We start from the raw sequence: 13,725 nt of genomic DNA, 5'->3' as shown, positions 1-13,725 counted from the left end.
CTTGTCCTTTTACTTCATCAGGATATGTCATTGTGGGTGCATAGGCACCGATCATCGTAGCTTGTTTTCCACATAGTAATGGAAGTTGCAGTGACATGAGCTGATCGTTAACACCCTTAGGAATATTGGCAAGTTGGCAAACAAGATGATTTTTAACTGCAAAGCCAACTCCAGACTTGCGACGTTGGTCACTGCCACGTCCACACCAAAAGAATGTGTAGCCGCCTCCTATTTCTGTGAGTTGACCTTCGTTTGCTAAGTGAGTTTCACACAGGGCCGCAATGTCGAAGTCGAACCTTGCAAGCTCTCTAGCTACCAGAGCTGCTGTTCTTTTGTCTCATCTTGGGTTTTGTATTTCAAAAGCATAAATTGGATTCCCTCCAGCTGCGGTAAGCTGGACAGGGTTTTGAGAGAAGCAGCAATGTTTAGGGCATCTTTTCTAGACCCTTCCTCATACTACGGAGGGCTGCTCAGTCACTCAGGTAGACTCCGAATCCAGCTGTTGCTTCGTCGAGATGTCAAGACTTGCGTGTGAGTTGGATTTAAGTGAGGGAGAGGTGTGCAGAGTCAGCCTCACTCTCTCTTCCCAGATTACATCTTGCTCCAATGGCAGGACAGAAGTCGAGACGGTTGGAGATGGGCTGTGCGCAGTGGTTGACCAGGACATCTTTTGTGTCTTGCCGTGCTCTTAGCGTATCACATCGCTTGCAGATCCTGCCTTCATGACCATTGGTCTTATTTAGTAGCACTAATTTGCTCACTCTGCCAGACTCTGTCTTCACATGCTTGGGATAGACAAATCCCTCTGTTGCGAAAGGTCAATGACCTGATTGCTACTCTCAACCTGGTTTAGCCAGCCTGTCGAAGCTGTTGCCAGGGGAGTGGCCGCTGCAAATGTTACAGCTGCTAGGAGCTACAGGTGTGAGCTGAGTGTCAGGTGGGGACCAAAGGTGTACGAGCTGCCCTGAAAAGAGCACGACATGCCCTTCACCAGAGGTACCTCCCCCCCCCCCCCTAGATACCCCTGACACCTGGAAAGAGAAGGGTGAAGCTAGCCCACACCTAGATACTGAGACAGAACTGGCTAATTAACCTCTTACTCCCCTGTACTTTGCTATATAAAGCTTTTGGTATACACAGTGCAAAATACAGTGACATTACATTTACCATTGTTGTAGGACACTGCAGGGTACCTCATGGTCTCTGCAAATATGATATACAGATGTAGTAGGGTTACTTAGTGTGACTGTTAGCTCTGCAAAAGTGGTCATTGCTGCTGACATTTTTACTTTTTTTGTTATTAATCGAAATTTAACGATTTTTTTGCAAAAAAAATGACATTTTTCACTTTCAGTTGTAAAATTTTGCAAAAAAAACGACATCCATATATAAATTTTGCTCTAAATTTATTGTTCTACATGTCTTTGATAAAAAAAAAATGTTTGGGTAAAAAAAAAATGGTTTGGGTAAAAGTTATAGCGTTTACAAACTATGGTACAAAAATGTGAATTTCTGCTTTTTGAAGCAGCTCTGACTTTCTGAGCACCTGTCATGTTTCCTGAGGTTCTACAATGCCCAGACAGTACAAACACCCCACAAATGACCCCATTTCGGAAAGTACACACCCTAAGGTATTCGCTGATGGGCATAGTGAGTTCATAGAACTTTTTATTTTTTGTCACAAGTTAGTGGAAAATGATGATTTTTTTCTTTTTTTTTTTCTTTTCTTTTCTTACAAAGTCTCATATTCCACTAACTTGTGACAAAAAATAAAAACTTCTATGAACTCACTATGCCCATCACGAAATACCTTGGGGTCTCTTCTTTCCAAAATGGGGTCACTTGTGGGGTAGTTATACTGCCCTGGCATTCTAGGGGCCCAAATGTGTGGTAAGGAGTTTGAAATCAAATTCTGTAAAAAATGACCTGTGAAATCCGAAAGGTGCTCTTTGGAATATGGGCCCCTTTGCCCACCTAGGCTGCAAAAAAGTGTCACACATCTGGTATCTCCGTACTCAGGAGAAGGTGGGGAATGTGTTTTGGGGTGTCATTTTATATATACCCATGCTGGGTGAGATAAATATCTTGGTCAAATGCCAACTTTGTATAAAAAAAAATGGGAAAAGTTGTCTTTTGCCAAGATATTTCTCTCACCCAGCATGGGTATATGTAAAATGACACCCCAAAACACATTCCCCAACTTCTCCTGAGTACGGAGATACCAGATGTGTGACATTTTTTTGCAGCCTAGGTGGGCAAAGGGGCCCATATTCCAAAGAGCACCTTTCGGATTTCACAGGTCATTTTTTACAGAATTTGATTTCAAACTCCTTACCACACATTTGGGCCCCTAGAATGCCAGGGCAGTATAACTACCCCACAAGTGACCCCATTTTGGAAAGAAGAGACCCCAAGGTATTCGCTGATGGGCATAGTGAGTCCATGGAAGTTTTTATTTTTTGTCACAAGTTAGTGGAATATGAGACTTTGTATGAAAAAAAAAAAAAATCAGCATTTTCCACTAACTTGTGACAAAAAATAAAAAATTCTAGGAACTCGCCATGCCCCTCACGGAATACCTTGGGGTGTCTTCTTTCCAAAATGGGGTCACTTGTGGGGTAGTTATACTGCCCTGGCATTTTCCAGGGGCCCTAATGTGTGGTAAGTAGGTAAATGACCTGTGAAATCCTAAAGGTGCTCTTTGGAATATGGGCTCCTTTGCCCACCTAGGCTGCGAAAAAGTGTCACACATGTGGTATCGCCGTATTCAGGAGAAGTTGGGGAATGTGTTTTGGGGTGTCATTTTACATATACCCTTGCTGGGTGAGAGAAATATCTTGACAAAAGACAACTTTTCCCATTTTTTTATACAAAGTTGGCATTTGACCAAGATATTTCTCTCACCCAGCATGGGTATATGTAAAATGACACCCCAAAACACATTCCCCAACTTCTCCTGAGTACGGTGATACCAGATGTGTGACACTTTTTTGCAGCCTAGATGCGCAAAGGTGCCCAAATTCCTTTTAGGAGGGCATTTTTAGACATTTGGATACCAGACTTCTTCTCACGCTTTGGGGCCCCTAGAATGCCAGGGCAGTATAAATACCCCACATGTGACCCCATTTTGGAAAGAAGACACCCCAAGGTATTCAATGAGGGGCATGGCGAGTTCATAGAAATTATTTTTTTTTGGCACAAGTTAGCGGAAATTGATATTTTGAATTTTTTTCTCACAAAGTCTCCCGTTCCGCTAACCTGGGACAAAAATTTCAATCTTTCATGGACTCAATATGCCCCTCACGGAATACCTGGGGGTGTCTTCTTTCCGAAATGGGGTCACATGTGGGGTATTTATACTGCCCTGGCATTCTAGGGGCCCTAAAGCGTGAGAAGAAGTCTGGAATATCCAATGCATTTGGATTCCGTGAGGGGTATGGTGAGTTCATGTGAGATTTTATTTTTTGACACAAGTTAGTGGAATATGAGACTTTGTAAGAAAAAAAAATAATAATTCCGCTAACTTGGGCCAAATAAATGTCTGAATGGAGCCTGACAGGGGGGGTGATCAATGACAGGGGGGGTGATCAATGACAGGGGGGGTGATCAATGACAGGGGGGGTGATCAATGACAGGGGGGTGATCAGGGAGTCTATATGGGGTGATAACCACAGTCATTGATCATGCCCCTGTAAGGCTTCATTCAGACGTCCGTATGCGTTTTGCGGATCCGATCCATCTATCAGTGCATCCGTAAAAATCATGCGGACATCTGAATGGAGCTTTACAGGGGGGTAATCAATGACAGGGGGGTGATCAGGGAGTCTATATGGGGTGATCACCACAGTCATTGATCATGCCCCTGTAAGGCTTCATTCAGACGTCCGGATGCGTTTTGCGGATCCGATCCATCTATCAGTGCATCCGTAAAAATCATGCGGACATCTGAATGGAGCTTTACAGGGGGGTGATCAGGGAGTCTATATGGGGTGATCACCACAGTCATTGATCATGCCCCTGTAAGGCTTCATTCAGACGTCCGGATGCATTTTGCGGATCCGATCCATCTATCAGTGGATCCGTAAAAATCATGCGGACGTCTGAATGGAGCTTTACAGGGGGGTGATCAATGACAGGGGGGTAATCAATGACAGGGGGGTGATCAGGGAGTCTATATGGGGTGATCACCACAGTCATTGATCACGCCCCTATAAGGCTTCATTCAGACGTCCGGATGCGTTTTGCGGATCCGATCCATCTATCAGTGGATCCGTAAAAATCATGCGGACATCTGAATGGAGCTTTACAGGGGGGTGATCAATGACAGGGGGGTAATCAATGACAGGGGGGTGATCAGGGAGTCTATATGGGGTGATCACCACAGTCATTGATCATGCCCCTGTAAGGCTTCATTCAGACGTCCGGATGCGTTTTGCGGATCTGATCCATCTATCAGTGGATCCGTAAAAATCATGCGGACGTCTGAATGGAGCTTTACAGGGGGGTAATCAATGACAGGGGGGTGATCAGGGAGTCTATATGGGGTGATCACCACAGTCATTGATCATGCCCCTGTAAGGCTTCATTCAGACGTCCGGATGCGTTTTGCGGATCCGATCCATCTATCAGTGGATCCGTAAAAATCATGCGGACGTCTGAATGGAGCTTTACAGGGGGGTGATCAATGACAGGGGGGTAATCAATGACAGGGGGGTGATCAGGGAGTCTATATGGGGTGATCAGGGGCGATCGGGGCTAATAAGGGGTTAATAAGTGACGGGGGGGGGGGTGTAGTGTAGTGGTGCTTGGTGCTACTTTACTGAGCTACCTGTGTCCTCTGGTGGTCGATCCAAACAAAGGGGACCACCAGAGGACCAGGTAGCAGGTATATTAGACGCTGTTATCAAAACAGCGTCTAATATACCTGTTAGGGGTTAAAAAAAACACATCTCCAGCCTGCCAGCGAACGATCGCCGCTGGCAGGCTGGAGATCAACTCTCTTACCTTCCGTTCCTGTGAGCGCGCGCGCCTGTGTGCGCGCGTTCACAGGAAATCTCGCGTCTCGCGAGAGGACGCGCCGGCGCGTCCAGGAGGAATGAATCAACCACCTCCAGGACGCGTCTGTGCGTACAGCGGTCCGGAGGTGGTTAACTAGATATGATAGCAGACCAAGTGTGACTGTTAACTGAGCTACATCTGTAGAACCAAAAAAAAACATTTCAGCAAAGTCACACTCCAAAAGCCAAATGACGCTCCTTCCCTTCTGAGCCCTGCCATGTATGCATACAGCAGAATAAATCCATCTTTATGGCATTTTTGTACCCAGTAGAACCAACCTATTAATTCAAGAAGTGTGCTTTGAGTCTCAGATGGGCATGACCTAAGCACATCATTGTGTCTCAGATGATATGACCTGGGCACATCATATTGGGCACTGAAATGCCATTTCTGTAGAAAAAACTGCATTTAACATGGTCCACTTCACATTAATTCCTGCAAAATATTGGGTATATCTAAATGCTCACTCCTCCCCTTAATACTTGAAGGACGAAGTTTCCAAAATGGTGTCACATCTTGGATGTTTCGGTTATTATTGTACCCCAGAGCCTCTACAGTTGTCGGCACAAGATGCATAACTCCTCACACGCGGTGTTCTTTTGTTCCTGAGCCCCCTCATACATTCAGGCAAAATATTAGGGCTACATGTAGGGTGTTTCTAAAACCAGGAAGCACAGCATAATAGGAGGTTTTACTTTTCACACTGGCATATGCTGGGCACAACATATTAGGCACTGGAATTGCATAGCTGTGGAAAAATTGCAGTTTTCACATTCCGCCAGCTACAGTGTATTCATTTTTTATATCATTGTGTGTAACAGCGGCTGCTGTGCGCCGCTGTTCCCCTGCTTACCACCGCGGTCCCGGGTGCCGAGTTCAGCAGTGATCTGCTGCCAGATCAGGCTCTGTCCTTTTGTAGGTATTGTTTGTTCTGGCATCTGCTCCACAGTTTCCGTTCAGCCCTGGTCACAGCATGCTTGCTGCTTGTTCCCTGCGTCACTTCCTGTGCTTTTTATGGTTTAGATAATGTGACCTCGCTGACCAATCCTAGCCCTCCTGCAAGTATATAAGTGGCTCAGCCCCCTTCCCAGATGCTTGAGCGTCAAGGTCCTAGTGTTTTGCAAAGGTTGCTGATAGCTCTGCTGTGTTCCTGGACTCTGCTACCTGCTTAAGCCCTCCCTGCTTGCCTTGACTCTCCTGTTGCCGATCCGGCTTGCCTGACCTGTTCCTGTGCTGCCTGACCTATTGCTTGTTTGACTTTGCCTCTGCCCCTTCTTTCGGTACTGCACTGTTGCTCCTGGTTAAGACTCGGTCTGCTGACTACCTCCTAGTCAGCCTGGACTAGCTGGCTCGTGTGCCAATCCTCCTCAAGAGGTAGCAACCTGGTGTTCCCCTCGGGAAAGTCTATCCCCACCTTCAGGGGTACTGTGAAAAACGAGGGGTTCACTTAGACAACGCCTTTATAGGAGGTAGGACATGTGGCACAGTGGGTTCACACCCGCTGGTTTATGACATTGTGCTTAGTCCTATAAATGTTATCGCAATTGATCTGATGTTATTTGTGACTGTTGTAAAGCTTGTGATCTGTAGTGATTTTACGGCTTATCCAGATCCTTATAAAAAAAAAAATTATGGAAAATAATGCACAATAGATGCAAACATTATATATGGACTAAGCCCTCACTCTGATACAATAAAATCTGAGACTCTCGGCCAATATATTTTGATCAAAACATATCTGTGTCTGCCTACCCGTGCCAAGGTGGTCTCAGTCAAGCAGGTCCTACTCTAAACCTACATATGCCGTTAGGCATCTACATTCAGTAATGCAGACCCTGCACATATAGTGTGCTGCTCCTAGGTACCTCTGTGTGCATCAAGCAACCAATGAGAGGAGGAGCACGCACAGCTATATGTACCACTTAATCAAGGTCACCTATGGGCTAGGTGGGGGAAAAGTGCACAAAAATACTGCTCCCCTGATAATAAGAGATGTGTCACACTTGAGAATGCCACTCCTTTAAGAGCACAACTTTAAAAAAAAAAATCACAAAAAAGATGCAAAACACCTTGCACAAGATCACTAAATATGCGGATGTACATGGCAACATTTATAAAGAAAAAATCAAGGAAAATAATGCACTAATACAATAGATGCAAACTTTATATATGGACTAAGCCCTCACTCTGATATGATAAAATTTGAGACTCTCAGCCAATATACAGTCCTGATCAAAAGTTTAAGACCACTTGAAAAATGGCAAAAAAAATCATATTTTACATTGTTGGATCTTAACAAGGTTCCAAGTAGAGCTTCAACATGCAACAAGAAGAAATGAGTGAGACAAAACATTTTTTGAGCATTCAATTATTTGAAAATAACGATTAATCTGAAACAGGCTGTTTTTCAGCTGATCCAAATTTTAGGACCACGTGCCTTTTTAAAAGGCCAAATCTGTGCAAAGATGTGGATTCATTGTCATTTTCTGTCAGGTAGTCACACGTTGTGATGGCAAAGGCAATAAAATTCTCCCTTTTTGAAAGTGGTTGGGTTGTTGAACTGCATAAGCAGGGTCTCTCACAGCGCGCCATCGCTGCTGAGGTGGGACGCAGTAAGACATTTGGAATTTCTTAAATGATCCTGAGGGTTATGGAACAAAAAAGTGGACGACCCAAAAAAAATTCATCAGCACTGAGCCGGAGGATCCAATTGGCTGTCCGTCAAGACACTGGATGATCCTAGACCCAAATTAAGGCCCTTACTGGTGCTGACTGCCGCCCCATAACCATCAGACGGCATCTGAGACTGAAGGGCTTCAAAAACAAAAAAACGTCTTCAAAGACCTCGTCTCCTTGAACGCCACAGAACTGCTCGTTTGGACTTTGCAAGAGAGCACCAAACATGGGACATTCAAGGTGGAAGAAAGTTTTTATTCTCTCATGAGAAAAAATGTTAGCTTGATCATCCTGATGGTTTCCAACGTTACTGCTATGACAAGCAGATCCCCACCTGAGAAGTTTTCTATGTGCCACAGTGGAGGGGGCGCCATAATGGTCTGGGGTGCTTTTTTCCTTCAGTGGAACTAATGGAGCTTCAGGAAGTGCAGTGGGTAGTAAAACGGCCGCTGGCTATGTCCACATGTTGCAGAGAGCATTCATCATGACTGAGGGCCCTCGTCTGTGTGGGTAACGACTGGGGTTTTTTCAACAGGACAACGCTACAGTACACAATGCCCCGCAGGACAAGGGACTTCTTCCAGGGAGAATAACATCACTCATTTGGCCATCCTGCGTGTTCCCCTGATCTAAATCCAATTGAGACCTTTGGGGATGGATTGCAAGGGAAGTTTACAAAAATTCCGTTCCAGACAGTAGATGGCCTTCGTGCGGGCCCGTCTTTACCACTTGGAGAAATGTTCCCCACTCACCTCATGGAAACGCTTGCATCAAGCATGCCGAAACGAATTTTTGAAGTGATAAAGCCTAAACGGCGAGCGTACTCATTACTGAGTTCATGTTTGGAAGTTGGATTTCTGTTTTAGGGGGGGGTAGTTTTTTTTTTTGGAGGTGTGTGGTTTTAAACTTTTGATCAGCTGAAAAAACAGTCTGTTCAGTTTATTTGTTGTTTTCATTAAATTGAATGCTCAAAAGTGTTTTGTCTCACTCCCATTTCTTCTTGTTGCATGTTGAAGCTCTACTTGGGAACCTTGTTAAGATCCAACAATGTAAATATGATTTTTTGCCATTTTTCAAGTGGTCTTAAACTTTTAATCAGGACTGTATAAGGGAAAGATCTGCACCTCTTGTGTGTTTTGACCCCCACCTGGTTTTGGCTCAAAATCACTGATGGAAATCCACTGACTCTGTGAATGGGGCAAGGGAAGGAAATGTCGGGGTCAAAGCACAAACAAACCAAAAGCACCAACTTTGCCAAGGTTCCATATTGCCTAAGCGTCTGGCAGGTTAATCGTGGGCAGTTAGACAGGCAGGAGATAGGGATGCTATGTGAGCTACTCAAACAAATTTACACACAGCTCAGGTATGTTACAGTAATTCTTTCACTGTGTTCACTGCCTCTGTTCTCATTGTTGCTGCCGTCTACCATTCAACTCATCCACAACTTCCACCCTTTGTCCCTTCTCTCCATATCAGCCCTCCCTCCTTCCCGACCCATGGTTCAGTTCACATACACCTTTTTACCCTCATACATTACCCTAACCCATTTTCCTCCATGGTGCAGCATAAAAAACAGCCTCACAAATCATTGAACCACCTGCTGTCTCTTCTGTTCTGCTACTAGCTTCAGGTGATATTTCACCAAACCCAGGCCCTCCCTCAATTGCTAATTTCAGCATCATCTCATCTGCCACACACAGAAACCCTAAAATCTTATCCGTATTCCTTGTACATCTTGTCCAGTTTCTTTTTAACTGTATGCTCTGAAATGCACAGTCGGTCTGCAACAAATTCTCCAAAAACCACAACTTCTTCCCCTGACAATCAAACTTGCTGGCCCTTACAGAAACATGGCTTAAACATTCTGACGCTGCTTCCCCTGCCGCCCTATCCTATGGTGGACTTTACTTCTCCCAGACCTGATGACATGGTGGAGAAGCAGTGTTTTCCCTGTACACTCTCACATTTCCCTCTTTTCAGATCCATAGCATCAGACTCTTCCTCCCTTTCCCCCTGTGAGTTGCTGTTGTCTATCGTCCCCCAGGCTCCCCCCCACTAATTCCTGGATTATTTTGCTTTCTGGCTACATCACTTCCTATATTCCAACTCTCATCATGGGTGATTTTAATATACCCATTGTTGATCCTATTTCCCCATCAGCCTCTCACTTTCTATAATCTCCTCTCTTGACATCTCACAACTTACTTCCTCTGACAATCACGAAGAGTTGATCACTTGATCTAGTCTTCTTCCGTCATTGCTCAGTCTCAAACTTTATTAACTCATCCTTCCCACTTTTTGACTACAATCTTCTTTCCTTTACTATTAAGATCTCTCACTCTTCTCACAACATTCCTACTTTTCATACTTATATAAACCTACACACCATTAACTGCCAGACACTCATTGACGCCCCACAGTTAGCTCTTACCCCAATCTCTTCCCTCTCATGTCCAGACCTGGCTGCCAATCATTACAACCATACCATCAAAACCACCCTGGATGAGCAGCTCCAATATCAATCCAACACAGAACACTGCAACTCTGGCACACACCTGAAACACTTTTTCACCAGCAGTGCTCCAGATATGCAGAACACTTATAGTAATAAATCACGAATATCAGCAGACTTCCTCATTATAAATTTATGCTTAAAACCTACAATTCAGCCCTCAACATTGCCAAACAAAACTACTTCACCTCTGTTATCTTCTCACTCTCAAATAACCCAAAATGACTGACAGTTTTCATTCCCTTCTAAGTTCACGTACCCATCACTGACCTCTGCGCTGATGACATCACCATTTACTTCAGAGACAAAATTGGTAACATCCGACAGAAATTAATCTCCCCGTCCCCAATCAATTCCAATCCTCCTTCCTCCCACACTTCCACGCTTTCTCTCCTCTTTTGACCCTATAACAGATAGTCTCCTTCTTGACCCATGACCTGCAGCTGTGATCCTATTCCCTCACCCCTTCTTCAGTCCCCCACTCCCACCTTACTACAATATTTAACCTATCTGTTCTAGTATCTTTCCGTCCTCTTTCAGACATTCTGTTATAACCCCACTATTAAAAAACATCTCTTGACTCGTCTACTCTCGCTTGATAAGCTATCTTTCTTCAAACTCTCTTCTTGACCCCTTACAATCTGCCTTTCTCTTCACTCTACAGAAACTGCCCCTTAACTAAAGGGTCTAACGATCTCCTGACAGCAAAAAGGAATGGCGACTATTCTCTACTGATTCCTTCTGGATCTCTCTGCAACGTTTGGTACCCGTAGGCCACAAACTCCTTCTCAAAATGCTCCACTCAATTAGCCTAAAGGACACTGCTTTCTCCTGGTTTATAAATAACGATTAATATTATTATTAAGACCCAATTCCCAGACAATCCAATGAGCTCATAACAGACGCCACACATCTTGGATCTGCTCACCAAGCCTACTCAAAAAGCCATGGTATTTAATGTCTAAAATAAATACTACATGATTCTCCTGAGGCCCAGGCTAAATGGAAGGACCAGATACCAAAATATGTGACCATAAATAGTGCAATGTTATAAGTCACATATGACTGTCTCTCCTGCTACTAAACAAGCTTGCACAGTTAAAAGTGTTGTCCGAGATTTTGATACTGATGGCCCATCCTCTAGATAGATCATTAATATCAGATTGGCGGGGGTCCGATGCCCAGCACCCACGCCGATCAGCTGTTTGAAGAGTCCATGGTGCTGTGGTGAGCATTGTTGCCTCTTCCTAGGCCAGTGATATCACATTCATCAGTCATGTGGCCTAAGCACTGCTCCATCCTATTCAAGTTAATGGAGCTAAGCTGACATACCAAGCACAGCCACTATCTAATCGGATGGCACTGTGCTTGGTAAGCTGCAAAGAGGCCACAGCACTCACCAGAGCACAGTGACCTGCTCAAACAGCTCACTGTTGGTAGTCCTAGGCGTCGGACGCCCACCAATCTGATATTGATGGTCCTTCCTGAGAATAGGTCATCAATATCAGACTCTTGGAAAAATCCCTTTAAATGTCGCTTACCAGGCATACCTAACACTCAGCAGGCTTTATAAGCTGGGTTCTTTAACTACTGCTGACTGTTCCAGATGACTCCCAGAGATGGATGGCTAATAAACTGCCTTCAATGTGAAACCTGTTTTTCTAATAACATTTTCCCTTATGAAAGAGTACTATACCAAAATCATATATATATATATATATATATATATATATATATATAATATATATATATATATATTTCTTTTTTTTAACTAATTTTCTTTATTTTAATCATCTCAGCAGTTTACAATTTGTATAGAAAAGACGAGACTGATTAAGATCATCCCCAACCCATCCACAAGCCTTCACTCCCTCCCCCCCCCCCTCCCCCCCCCCCCACCTTGCAAGAAAAAGAATATAAAAAAAATGTAAAAAATAAATAAAATAAAAAGGGGAATATATTATATATATATGTTGAATCTTAAACAGCACAGATGGGACAACTTATTTTGAGGTATAATTACACAATGTTTACCCTTTTTTGAATCTAACATTTGTATTATGCTGTCCCAGTACTGACTTGTAGATGTGTTCTGGTCCTTTATGCTGTAACCCTCCATTATGCACAGCTGCTACTGATTTAGAGAATTTTCATCTTACCTGTATGATATGTAAATGTTAGACACTACACTGCAAACTCTGTAACCTTTTGGCTTCTGTGTGCTTCAGAGTCTGCCTCGATGCCTTAAAAAATAAGACATGTCCTGTCTTCGGCTACATCTTGTCAGATCATGAACCCCATTGAAGTCAGGGAGTCCACACTACGATGCAAAATGGGCACAGCCATCTCACGGTCGTAGTGGTAGGGAAAAAAAGAGCAAGTAGTAAACAGATGTTAATTAGATATGCAGAAACCTCAAAATCTATACAAAAATATCCAATTGGCAGGTAAATTGTTTCATGTGTTATCCCCCTTAATGACCGCCAATACAATTTTATGGCGGTCATTACAGGTCTTTCTTTTTTTCAAAATTGCCATGCTTCAACGCAGTGCCTAGAGTAAGCACTGCACGGATCTGCCCATGCAGCAAGATGCAAGAGCCCATTTAACCTCCTTAGATGCTGTGGTCATTAGGAGGACTGTGGCATCTAAGTGGATTAGAGGAAAGGGGGCTCCCTTTAGTTAGGGATTGGGCGACCCCCGAGTGAAATCAGAGTGCCAATGTTTTAGCATGGCAGCCGGGGTGTGCCTAAAGAAGGCCTGCTGTGCTCTCTGGGTTCAGCCCGATAGTGCCTGTCAGTTTAGTACTGACAGTTAATACACTGTACTGCTAAGCAGAAGATCAACTAGATTCAAAATCCACTTGTTAGAATAATAAGTGTAAAAAATAAAGAATTAAAGTTTTTAATTTAAAAAATATATATATCTATATAAGAAAATAAAAATACCTACACCTTTTCCACTGAAAATATTTTCAATGGAAATATTGCAGTCCACATATTTTGTATTGCCATGTCTAACAATCTGCACTGTATAATTATCCTGTATGATGAACACTGTAAAAAAAAATAATGCAGAATTGCTGTTTTTTCACTAATTTACATTCGAAAAAATGTAACAAAATGTAATGTACCTCAAAATGATACCAATGAAAACTACAAGTAGTGCCTTCATAAAGTCAAGGCCCCACAACAGCCCCATAGAAAGAAAATAAAAAAAAGTTATAATACTTTGGGATGCAAAATCTTGTTCTTAAAAATATAAAAGGGGGGGGGGGGTTTATTGTCGGCAAAAGTATTAAACGTTAAACCTTTAGACTTAAACTTGAAACCTTAAACTATACATATTTGGTATTGTGACCCAAAGAAGTAAAGTTATCGTGGTTATTTATGCATAGTGAAAAGACACTGCCTTTTTAAATTTTAGATATTTCATGTTCAGTCTTTGGACTCCTCAAATAAACATTCTTCCAATCCCCA

Source organism: Bufo bufo, chromosome 3 (genome assembly GCF_905171765.1).
Source record: "Bufo bufo chromosome 3, aBufBuf1.1, whole genome shotgun sequence".
Taxonomy (NCBI): Eukaryota; Metazoa; Chordata; class Amphibia; order Anura; family Bufonidae; genus Bufo; species Bufo bufo.
This window is presented reverse-complemented; position numbering follows the sequence as displayed.